The sequence below is a fragment of the Pinus tabuliformis genome, chromosome 6, assembly GCF_031772625.1.
Source record: "Pinus tabuliformis cultivar Carrire ecotype Pingquan chromosome 6, CPIR1, whole genome shotgun sequence".
In the NCBI taxonomy this organism is placed as follows: domain Eukaryota; kingdom Viridiplantae; phylum Streptophyta; class Pinopsida; order Pinales; family Pinaceae; genus Pinus; species Pinus tabuliformis.
In genome coordinates, this window is record NC_142292.1 from 255038531 (window position 1) to 255050776 (window position 12246).

Sequence of the window (12246 nt, forward strand, 5' to 3'; positions counted from 1 at the left end):
TTCATTGAAGAGGAAGCTTGGGATGGAAGCATAGAGAAAACAGTGAATGTTAAAAACTGTTTCTCTCATGATGAAGATGAAGAGGAGGTGGCTGAAATGCATCCCCAAACAGCAGCGCCAACACAAGGACAACAAGGGACACCATTGAGGATCAATGAGAGTGCTTCTCCAAGCACACCACAAGGAGGAAATTCAAGTGCATCTTCAAGCACTTGCAGACCAAGTGAAAGAGGTAAGAAATTTAGAAATCTAAGTGACATTTATGATGAAGGAATGAATTCCTTATTTGCCTTGTATTGTCATGTTGATGATCCTATTCATTTCGAGGATGCAATTAAAGATAGGAAATGGATAGAAGCTATGGATGAGGAGATGAATGCCATAGAGAGAAACAAAACATGGGATTTGGTTGAGCTACCAAAAGGTAAAGAAGTCATTGGAGTAAAATGGGTTTATAAGACCAAAAGCAATGCTGAAGGCAAGATAGAAAGGCACAAGGCAAGGCTGGTTGTCAAGGGGTACAAGCAGCAGTATGGAAGAGATTATGAGGAGACTTTCGCACCGGTTGCAAGAATGGAAACCGTGAGAGCAGTGCTGTCCATAGCAGCTCAAAACAAATGGAAAGTCTACCAAATGGACGTGAAGTCAGCATTCCTAAATGGAGTGTTAAAGGAAGAGGTCTATGTGAAACAGCCTCTCGGATATGAGAAGAAAGGTGAAGAGCACAAAGTGTGCAAGTTGAAGAAAGCTCTTTATGGGCTGAAGCAAGCGCCAAGAGCATGGTACAGCAGGATAGATTCATATCTATTGGATAATGAATTTGACAAGTGTGAAGGAGAACCCATAGTCTACATCAAGGAAAATGATGGTAAGATTTTAATTGTTGTCTTATATGTAGATGATGTGATTTTCACAGGTAATGATGATCAGCTCATTGAAAATTTTAAATCAGTCATGAAGGATGAATTTGAAATGACTGACATGGGTTTCTTGAGATACTTCTTACTTCTTAGGCATAGAAGTAGATCAAAATGAAAAAGGAATTTTTATATCTCAAGCAAGATATGTAAATCAAGTTTTGGGCAGATTTAAGATGGAAGAATGCAAGGCAACAATCACTCCCACAGTGATGGGATTAAAACTCAGCAGAGAGGACAGCAGCAAGGATTTTGATCCTAGCTTGTACAAAAGCATTATGGGCAGCCTTATGTATTTAATAGCAACTAGGCCTGATTTAATGTATGCTGTTAGTTTAATTTCCAGGTTCATGGAGAGGCCGAAGGAGGCACATTGGCAGGCAGCGAAGAGAATTTTGAGGTATGTTAAAGGCACCAAAATGTTTGGAATTTTATATCATGCCTCAGAACATTCAGATTTGATTGGGTACACTGACAGTGATTGGGCTGGAAGTGTAGATGATCGGAAGAGCACTTCCGGTTATGTTTTTAATATGGGTTCAGGAGCCATTTCATGGGCTTCTAAGAAGCAGTCCATTGTAGCATTGTCTACAGCAGAGGCTGAATATGTGGCAGCTACAGCAGCAGCATGTCAAGGAGTTTGGATGAGAAGAATGTTGAGAAGCTTAGGCCAAGAGCAGGCAAAAGCGACAGTGATCTTTTGTGACAATAGCTCAGCTATTGCATTGTCAAAGAATTCAGTGTTTCATAAGAGAACGAAACACATTGATACAAGGTTTCACTACATCAGAGAATTGGTGAACAATGGAGAAATAGTCCTAGAACATTGCAGGACTCAAGAACAGGTTGCAGACATCTTGACAAAGCCACTTGATCAGAAGAGCTTTGAATTTTTGAGAAAGTGTCTCGGTATGACCGAATGCCCAGCTGTTGAAATTAAAGGGGAGTGTTGAAATCTAATTTCAACGCTGACGTACGCTATCAACCAAAACCGCCTGCAAAACCACAAACCCGGTTTAAAGATTTCTCGGACCGCCTACCTGCAGAGAATGGTTTTCGTACACAAGGGCCCGAGAAAATGTGGAGCTGACACGTGGTTCAGCCCTGACGTAACGCAATGTAAGAATCTCGGGGGTTAATGTTCAGCACTTGTTGGCCTTCCGATATCATTATCCGCCGTTCGATCTGCTCCACTCCTTTTAGCCGTTGATTGATTAAACCTGCACGCGGGCCTGCATCAAATTAAATGTTGCGTGGAGTGAAAGAGTTTTTGGTTGACCGCCGTGGAAGAATAGTCCTGAAATTTAATGCTGCTACATAGTTTTAGGTGGATATCATAAATATGGTTATGGGCACATTTTAACATATATTTTTTATATACTTTTTATACGGCATGTATTAAAACCAAAAATCGTATGTAATAAGTTAGTTTTTTTTGTGTTGACTTTTTATTATGGGGCACACGGGAGGTAAAAAACTTGTGTTTATGTGGGTGCAGTAAAAGGTGGAACACACAGCAGTGTGTAAAAAGATATGAACAGGTTGTAATGTTTTAGTATTGGCCATCGTAAAACTGAGGAGTAGAAAAACCATGTGTGGTTTTGCACAGCAGTGCATAAAGAAAATGGTGAAGTGTGTTTTTTTTGTAAGTCTGTGTAAGTTTTTTTTTACAGCAGTGAATATAAAAGGGATTTTACAGTGGTAAATCTTTACATCAGGTTTTAATGAATAGAATGTTTTTATGGTGGTGAATTACTCTGTTTCTCTGTGAAATTTTTTTTAAGTATTCTGTGTGCACAAAAGATCCTGAAGTAAAGTAAAACAGAGCATTGCCTTTGTGTGTTTGAATATTTGGTTTTTGGTATTATCCCCATTTAAAAAAAATACCCGAGTTTTAAGTAATAGATCATTATAAATTTAAAAAATTATAAGAAAACTAGAATTATATGTAGGAAACAGAAATCATTTAAAAAAAAATCGTACTTCATATTGCATTCAAGTTTGTAAGTTGTAGCTAAATGCGACAGCTTTTTATACAAATATTTATCTGTTGTAATACTTTGTGTTATCCTTCTCTATCTACCAAATTTTGACTTCAACTTAATTAAAAATAACAAATTAGAAAAACAATTTTTATAGTCGTTAGAATGGCGCATGCAGTTCATCTGTCCACGATACTTCTCACATACCAAAAACAATAGCTACATTAATCTTCTAGTCGAAAAGGTTTTTGAAGAAGCAGACTAGATGGTAGCAGTCTACCAGAGTGAAACAATTGAAGTCAATTTTAAAGTCAATTTTATATCATTCTTATCCGAAGAAATTCACAATATTGGTAGAAATGAATTCGCAGTGAATCAACCTGAGTTTTATACATGTGTATATAAAATGAAGAGATGAATTTTGGCTTTAGTATTTAGGGGTTTTGTATTTTTTTCAAGGTAGTTATATGTAAAACGCATATGAAAAATCGCATAAAAAGAATATAATTTCCACTAGAATATGCTTTTCATCAACGAAAAAAATCCCAGATCCTCAATTATTTAAAACCTAGATATCCATATATTACAGAGCCAAGAGAGGCCTTAAACATCAAACCAATAGCGGTGTTTTAATTCAACTTTATGTGTCTCTACCAGATGTGAATATAAAATTTCGAATATACTCCACATCATTTTGAAGAACAGCGAAGCATATAGATGTTAAGTTCTTAGCGAATACCTAAAGGCGTAGAAATCTTGTTGTAAACAAAATATATACCAGTATCATGTCCGTCTGTATTTACTGCCTATCCAAATTTATGTTAGTGTTTTTTCATTTTGTTTCTTATTTTTATTTAACAGATAAAATGAAAAGTCATTGAGCTAGTCATGGAGCTAAACAATTAGATTAGTGTATGGTATTTAATATTTATCTAATCAATCCTAATTTTATTTTATAGTATAGTACATGTTATTTAATATTTACTAAATCAATGTTAACTCAATGTATTTAATTTCATTCACAAAGTTGAATTGATAGTAGCAATTTTAATAATTGCTTTCAATGGAGTTTAAAACTAACAACCTTCTAAAATTGGGTTAGATGGAGAGTTTTTCAACATTTAATATTAGTAATTGTATCTAGAGGGAAAATGAAAGCAATTAAGAGGAAGGGGAATGTGAAAATCAATTATGAAACCAAATATATGGACAATGAAATGCCATCTAGTTTTGAGTTTCTAAATATTTTTTAAACTAGCATTTGCACCACATGTTGCAAAGGAAACATAGTAAGGCAATAGTGTAGGAAAGAGTAGCATAAAAGTCATCACAAGCAGCAAAAAGTGAGGTAGATCCCAAAGCCTAAAGCAGTGATATCAGGAGTTGAAGGCAACCAAGAAGAAACAAAGAAATTAATTAAGTCATGAAAGAAATTAAAAAACTCCTCAAACAAGCAAGAAATGATTCACCTATCATATCACATCAGGCAGATCTAAATTTGAGCAACATATTTGGAATCGATATCAAGCCATGAGGGAGAAAAATTTTCTTGTTAGGGAGAAAGAACACCAATCATAAAAGAGAATCCTAGACTAGATCCATTAGAGGAGCATTATTCTCAACTTAACAATTCTCTTTTGCCCTTCATGGAATAGAAATCTATATAATTCCATCAGCAGAGAAAAATGAATATTAGCCCAATTATGAACAAGCTCATAAGTTAAGATGTGTAAGACAAGAAGCTGGAAGGAACAATAGGAGCACTGGAAATGCAGAACATGCCTGAATTACAATTAAAGGGGGGATTTGGAGACCAAGCAATGCTTCCTACTCCACTACAAATCATATAGCTACATTAAAAGGGGGCCAAGTTGTGTGGTGGTTGTCCCAAGCTGAGTCAGTCTATGAAACTGTAATAGCTAGAAGCAAACCTCTAAAAATTGTTGTTAGTGAAGAAATATTCTTTGAAAAAGATGTAACAAATAGTATCAAATGTTGTTTAGTTACTTTGAATAACAAGCTTTTAAGCTTCTTCAAATGTTTAGTCACTTTGAACAACAAGCACTTCAGCTTTTTCTTCATAGGCACACTAGCATGAAGAGTAAGATTTTTCACCATATAAAATTGCTACCATTTAACTACTCACCAAAATCGCTCAGATTTTTCACCATATAAAATTGCTACGATTTAACTACTCACCAAAATCGCTCACAAACACCATGATTTTCCTCTACCAATACCCATAGCATTGTTATCATGGAATTAGTATCACTACAAACGGGTGCCTCATAATTGTTCCTTCATCTTTAGGTTTGAATTTTTCAGTTCATTCATCTACCATAACTAAAAAATAAGTTCTCTTGCTAGAGAGGTTTGAACTTATTATGCATCTACAAGGGAATTTTTTTTTATTGATGGTCAATGTTGCATTTAGTGTGTTTTCACTAAAGTCAAATTACAGTCATCTAACTAACATGGAAGATGTTATTTGTCATTAATACCCTGTGATATTTGAAGTATTTTCTCAACACATCAAGGGAATTGATTCATTTGGATTCAATTACAATGGCACATATTATTCATAATTTCTCTGAAACACTCTCTGGAGTTACAATACTTCGAGCTTTTGCCACCATGAAAGATTCAAGTATATTAATGCTAGGGTGGTCAACACATATGTGTCCAGTATTTTCTATATTATTGCTTCCAATTATTGGTTTGGCTTCCGTATTAAGAATATTGGTACGATGATTATGTGCTCATCGCCATTGTTTTTGGTTCTCCTTCCAAAAATATCATACAACTTGAATTTGTGGGGTTTTTGTCTCATACGGGCTTGCACTCAGTCATTTAAAGAATTGGTGAAGTTGAACAAAGCATGCTGGTAGTGGAAAGAATACTCTAATATTGTAAGATTTCCTCTTGGCTCTCCTAATTTGTTTGCTGCCAAAGGGCTGAGATCAACTTTGGTCATCTGAAAATATTATGTTTGGTTTGTGTTAAAGGGTGAATGCAATGCAGGTCATTTGGTGTTTAGATGTTCTGGTCTTATCTAATCTCATAGCTTTGAGAGCTTCTCCATTCATCATCCTTTGCATTTTACCATTTAACTTTATTTTTTCTTGAGCATTTGGTCAAAATGCATGTCACCTCTCTAAATTTAAACTTGTAACTTCATAAGATGTCCCAAATATACACCATTCAAATATACACCATTCAACACTTCAGAACAACTATATATCATTTAGGTTCAACTCAAAAATAAGGATATGCTTCAGGCAGTAATACTTATCGTATATTAAACACAAAAGAAGTGCATACCACTGATAAGATGTGTATATCAACAAATAATGTGTTATGGAAACCATTCGGGATTGTTCCTTTGTAAACTTGGCAACCTTGTCCCAACAATTTCCACCATAGAATCAAGATATTTCCCATACGTAATGGGATGGAGAAACCTAGCTAATATGAAAGCAAATAACATACTTTTATTACAAGAATAACATGAATGGAGACAAATTTATCAAACATAAACAAAAAAAATAAAAATAAAGAACCTTGTAATTTGTGTGCAATTTTGATACAATTAAAAGAAAACCACTTCTCATTCAACATAAGTAGAGGGAAGAAATAAATTCACACATACAATCCAATATGGAAATCCCTTGATCTTTGAGTCGTTGCTTGGTCCTCACTAGAATTTGTAAGAGGCTCATACCATACAAAGTCCAAAAGTATCCCAATTTTTCCCTTTTGCATGGGCTGCAGTTGGAGAAAGTTTTCAGCATCAGTGGCCATTTCATTCTGTTAAAATTTAAATAGCAAATTTTTGCTACATTGTAGCAGACCTGATACTTTTCTCTATAAATCTTTACAACAGTAGCATGTGAAAGCAGCGAATTCTGTGCAACAATGTCGGGTTCTGTCTCAGAATTTCCTGCTGTACAGTTTCCCAAATGGAGCAGAGCATCTTCTAGGAGAAAAAGTGTCGTTGTCATAACGAAGAGCAGCAACAACCCGTGGCTCATTGAATGTCATCCAGTATTGCACCCTGTCACCAAAGGTTTTGAAGCAAAACTCTTCAAATTTTGCGTAATCCTCACTATGCAACAAAAATTGATATGTATGTCATTATTACTACAATGGAAAGTATCGGAAGCTGGAAATTATGAGATGGGTTTTGAATTACATGCTCTGCATCAGTGGTAATGAAATATAGATAACTGACACAACTCCAGAATTTAGCAACCCCCATAGGTTGTTTCAAGTGCTTCAGATAAATCATAGTGATAAACATTTGCATAGGGCGTGATACCTAAAAATGAAATGAAATTTTACAACAGCTGCTAGTGAAGGCCAAACGGTAACACTGTAACACTGAGAGAACTTTTATATAAAATTCATAACAATGATAAGGCCATAGTCACAGAAAACAGATTGAATTGAAGAAATTACAACAATAAGAAACATATGCAATGTTTTTATTACAGGACTTAAGTGGATATAAGCCACAAGAAACACACAAGAATGCACCACTCTACATGACAAAATCTGGGATTTTAGTAATGAACGCGAACAGGCCATGCCAATTAGTAGTCATCCAACACGCCATACCCACAAGAAGTATTATAAGTCATAATCAGTTAAGTGGATATAAGCCACAAGAAACACACAAGAATGCACCACTCTACATGACAAAATCTGGGATTTTAGTAATGAACGCGAACAGGCCATGCCAATTAGTAGTCATCCAACACGCCATACCCACAAGAAGTATTATAAGTCATAATGATAAAAATTGTAGAGGGCATGATATCTAAAATGAAGTCAAATTTTAGCGATAGCAGCTAGTGAAGGCCAAAGGCTAACAATGTAAATGTCATAAGAATAAGAAGGCCTTAGTTACAGATAACAATTTTAATTGCATAAATTGCAACAATGAGAAACACATGCAATAGTTTCTATTATACACAACTTCAATGGAAATATACCACAATCACAGGAATGCACCAGTCTACACCATAGAAACCAAGGTTTTAGCTATGAACACAAACATGCTATACCAATCAGTAGTCATCCAACTGGCCATACCCATAGGAAGTATTGTACAACTAATTCACAAACTGCAGACATTAAATGTTTCCTTCCCATAAATCCATGAATACAAATATTCCAGAATCTCAGGAATCATAGATCACAAATTACAGAAATTTGAGTTCATGTCAATAAAGGTAAGCCATCAATACAAATAGGCCAGAATCTCAAGAATCATAGACCACAAATTATTTTAACCACAGACTGCCATTTTAAATGATATACAAGCATTGAGCAAAGACACAAGAAATACTGTAGAACATGGACAGAGATGTAGTAAGACACACTGAAAACCAGCATGATAGAACTTTTTAAAGTTGGTATAAGTAAACCTAACGGGACAACTGCATTAGAACATAGATTGCAAGAAGCATGAATAAAACAAAGCAACAGATGATACAAAATAAGAATAAGCCGCCAGAACTACAATTATTCCTATCACAACGATTAGGAGACTACTGGAATTCCCCGTTTTACATTTTGAAAATTCAAAAAATGCAATAGCCGAAGGAATTTGTATCAGACGCTAGCACAATTACCTCTTTTAAGTAGGTAGTTAATGAGATTATTTTAATATTGGGCACCCTTGTAATTGATCCGACCTGCTCCTTTTGCATCATCAAATACACACAACTTCAAAAACACCGTTATAAATCCTAGATCCATAAACTATACTTCAGGGATCCGTTCTATATTTTTGAAAGTTTTAGGCTGAAGCAAAAGCCAGGATTTAATGTAAGTAAATTAGATATTTAACTTATCAATTTAATAGAGTCAAAATCTTTCATTCATATATTAAGTTTGGACAAGGATAAAAAACCGAGTATCTGCCTACTTGGAAAACTCTTAGACCAGGTTATCGAGAAACTATAGGCATCCATTGAAAAAACCATAAATTTTATCATTTGAATTCTCATGGAAAAAGAAAAGGCCAAAATGGACAAACCACAAAAGACGCATATAACTTATAAAGATGGTATTCATCCACCGTAACATCGGCAGTGACATTGTTAGCTACAATCCCTGAAAAGAAAAGCTCAAACACCCTTAAAATATGAAAAACCTGAATGTGTGAAAAACATCACAGTGCAGGGATATGATTGATCCAATGATACCAACTTAGTTGTGAAAAAATGCATACCTGATTGAAGGATAAAATTATTCCAAATGTTCGACCCTCGTCCATTGGACTTGGCAACTCCTTCCACTTGGTAAGTCCCAGATCCAAAAACTATATTTCAAGGATCCATTCTATATTTTTGAAAGTTATTTGTAGGTTGAAGCAAAAGCTGGGATTTAATGTAAGTAACTTAAATATTTAACTTATAAACTTAATACAGTCAAAATCTTTCATTCATATATTAAATTTGGACAGCCATAAAAATCCAAGTATCTTCCTACATGGAAAAGTCCTAGACCAGCATATCTAAAAACGGTAGGCATCCATTTTCATATTTACCATCAACTCTACATCGCTCTGTGAAACAAATATTCGCTGTTAAATTTCCACATTTAAATAACTCAAGACAGAAACAGCATTTTTCCTACAAAATTTTTTTCCATTGAAAAAACCATAAATTTTATCATTTGAATTCTCACGAGAAAAAGGCCAAAATGGACAAATGGCAGAAGAAGCATATACCTTATAAAGATGGTATCATCCACCATAACATCGGCAGTGACATTGTTAGCTACAATCCCTGAAAAGAAAAAACCAAACACCCCTAAAATCTGAAGAACCTGAATGTGTGACAAACATTATAGTGCAGGGATACGATTGATCCAATGATACCAACTTAGTTGGGAAAAAATGCATACCTGGTTGACGGATAAAATTAACCCAAATGTTCGGCCGTCCTCCATAGGACTTGTCAGCTTCTTCCACCTGGTAAGTCGAAGTCGTCGTTCTGAACACAAAACACTTGGGAAAACTGGCTCTAGTCAGCCCGCCAGTGTTGACCTCTTGACTTGGCTGCCATACAAAGTGCTCAGCAATGCAGAGATTTATATAAAGGAAAAGAAAGATAATCATCGTTTCCATCTCCATTTCGGTCACTTAGTTCACACTCTGAGTGTGTTTTCTTGTATTTTAATTCCATAAAAAACACAGAGTCCCAAATATACACCATTCAATACTTCAGAACAACTATATATCATTTAGGTTCAACTCAGAAATATTACATACCATGAACAATAGATTGCTACAGCCAAATACAGCCAAATAGATGCTAGGATATGCTTCAGGTAGTCGTACTTAACCTATATTTAACACAAAAAATTGCATACCACTCATAAGTTGTGTATATCAACCAATAATATGCTATGGAAAAGCCTCAACTTAGTTGTACATACTTCGGATCAAACTTAGAAATATAAATGCCCATAATTTTTATTCTCCAGTCATTACAATGAGCAATAAAAGAGAGACCTGTAAATTGTTACAACAATATAACCATTGATATATCAGTCATAAAATAGGAATAAATCCAGCAAGACCCTTACCTCCTTACACTGTGAATCTGCATCCGCTCCTTGCGGGCTCGGTCTCATTACACCATGAACACAACCAAATTTCCCAGCTGCAAAACCCTTACCTCCTTACACCGTGAATCCGCATCCGCTCCTTGCTTTACACCGTGAACGCGACCAAACTTCCCAACTGTAAAACCCTTACCTCCTACTGGTCTCGGTCTCGTTACACCGTGAACACGGGCCAACTGCAATACGATAACTGTGCAACTGGAAAACGGAAAATCTGCATCCGCTCCTTTCCTACTGATCTGAGTCTCATTACACCGTGAACACGGGCCAACTGCAATACGATAACTGTGCAACTGGAAAACAGAAAGAGTCCAGCGAGGTGCAACTTCCCGCGTGTTGGTGTAATTCAAAGCGATGTAAGAGAACAATCCAATCGTCTAACGATAACTGTGCAACTGGAAAACAGAAAGTGTCCAGCGAGGTGCAACTTCCCGCGTGTTGCTGTAATTCAAAGCGATGGAAGAAAACAAGCGAGGTGCAACTTCCCGCGTGTTGCTGTAATTCAAAGCGATGGAAGAAAACAATCCAATCGTCTAACGATGGATCAAACGACATGGAGTGATGACAGGGGTGCACGAGGGGAGTTGTTCCCACAGGCGTAGTAATGTAGTAGGAGATTAAATTTACTAAAAAAATTATATTTGTTGGAATTTAATTCCAACTGCGACAATGAATAGCTGGACAAGAATTTGATCTGCAGTAAATACTCTCCAGACTGATCGGTGCAACAAAGTCAAGCCCGATATTTTTGCACATAAATATGCATTAAAGTTTCAATTGAATTCCCCCGCAGACAACCGACTTGTTTTTTGATAGAAGCATCACCGCCTTGCTGCATTAAATACAGAGATAAACATTAGAAGATATTTTGTAATATTTTATTGTTTTAATCAGATATGTTTTAGCATATAAATACCACACAGCAGTTCTGTTTTAAAGTTAGCAGCTGAAGAATCACACAGAGCAGAGGAGAGCACGCAGTAGCGTGAGGAAGAAGAATAATTTCAGAACATCGAAATGCACAGCAGTGCAGAAATTTGAATGTAATTTGATTTCTGGTTGTTTTCTGATAGAAAGGGTAGACGTTATTTGTGTGGAACAGAAGCGTTCCTTGGTAAATCTGTTTTGTAATAGAAGTTGTGAAATTCCCTCAGTATGAGGAAGACAAATCTGTAACAGTTAGTTTATTTTGATGAATACAAGTTAATTTTTCCTGTCGCTGTTACACCGTCACCATTGCTGTTACACCGTAACTCAAAAAATACTTGACGTCAAAAAATTTACGTTGCTGCAACACCACGAACAACATTGCTGCAACACAAGTTACAACAACTGAAAAAAAACTGCGTCGCTGCAACACTATTTCCAGAGAACGAATTTTTCTGTTTTTTTGTGTGTTAAAAACAGAGTGTTATTCTGCGTTGCTGCAACACCAAACTCAGTTGCTGCAACACCAAACTGTGTTGCTGAAACACCGTTTCCAGCAAACGATTTTCTGTTTTTCTGTGCAAAAACAGAGTGTAAAAACAGAGCAATTTTTTGTCTGTTTGTTATGGAGTTTATCAGAAAATTCCAACATGGTATCAGAGCTAGTCTAGGCACTCAGTGAGTCAAAAACAGAGATTGTTTTTCACTGTAGGAGCTGTAAGAAGTTTGTTGAGCAGATTTTTTCCAGCAGAGAAAGTTTTTGCTTGTTTTCAAAATACAGT

The 12246-nt window shown here is 35.8% G+C and overlaps 1 pseudogene across 1 annotated transcript; it reads right to left on the bottom strand.

Annotated features, from left to right (window-relative positions):
• Positions 1-6254: 6254 nt before the first annotated feature.
• LOC149258349 (beta-glucosidase 1-like) lies at positions 6255-10625 on the bottom strand (annotated as a pseudogene). Its single transcript, XR_016256006.1, has 9 exons — positions 10499-10625; positions 9815-10255; positions 8962-9019; positions 8817-8908; positions 8536-8604; positions 7131-7217; positions 6751-7004; positions 6549-6664; positions 6255-6360 (listed from the first exon to the last, which is right to left on the bottom strand). The product of XR_016256006.1 is annotated as a beta-glucosidase 1-like (transcript).
• Between the last annotated feature and the right edge of the window lie 1621 nt (positions 10626-12246).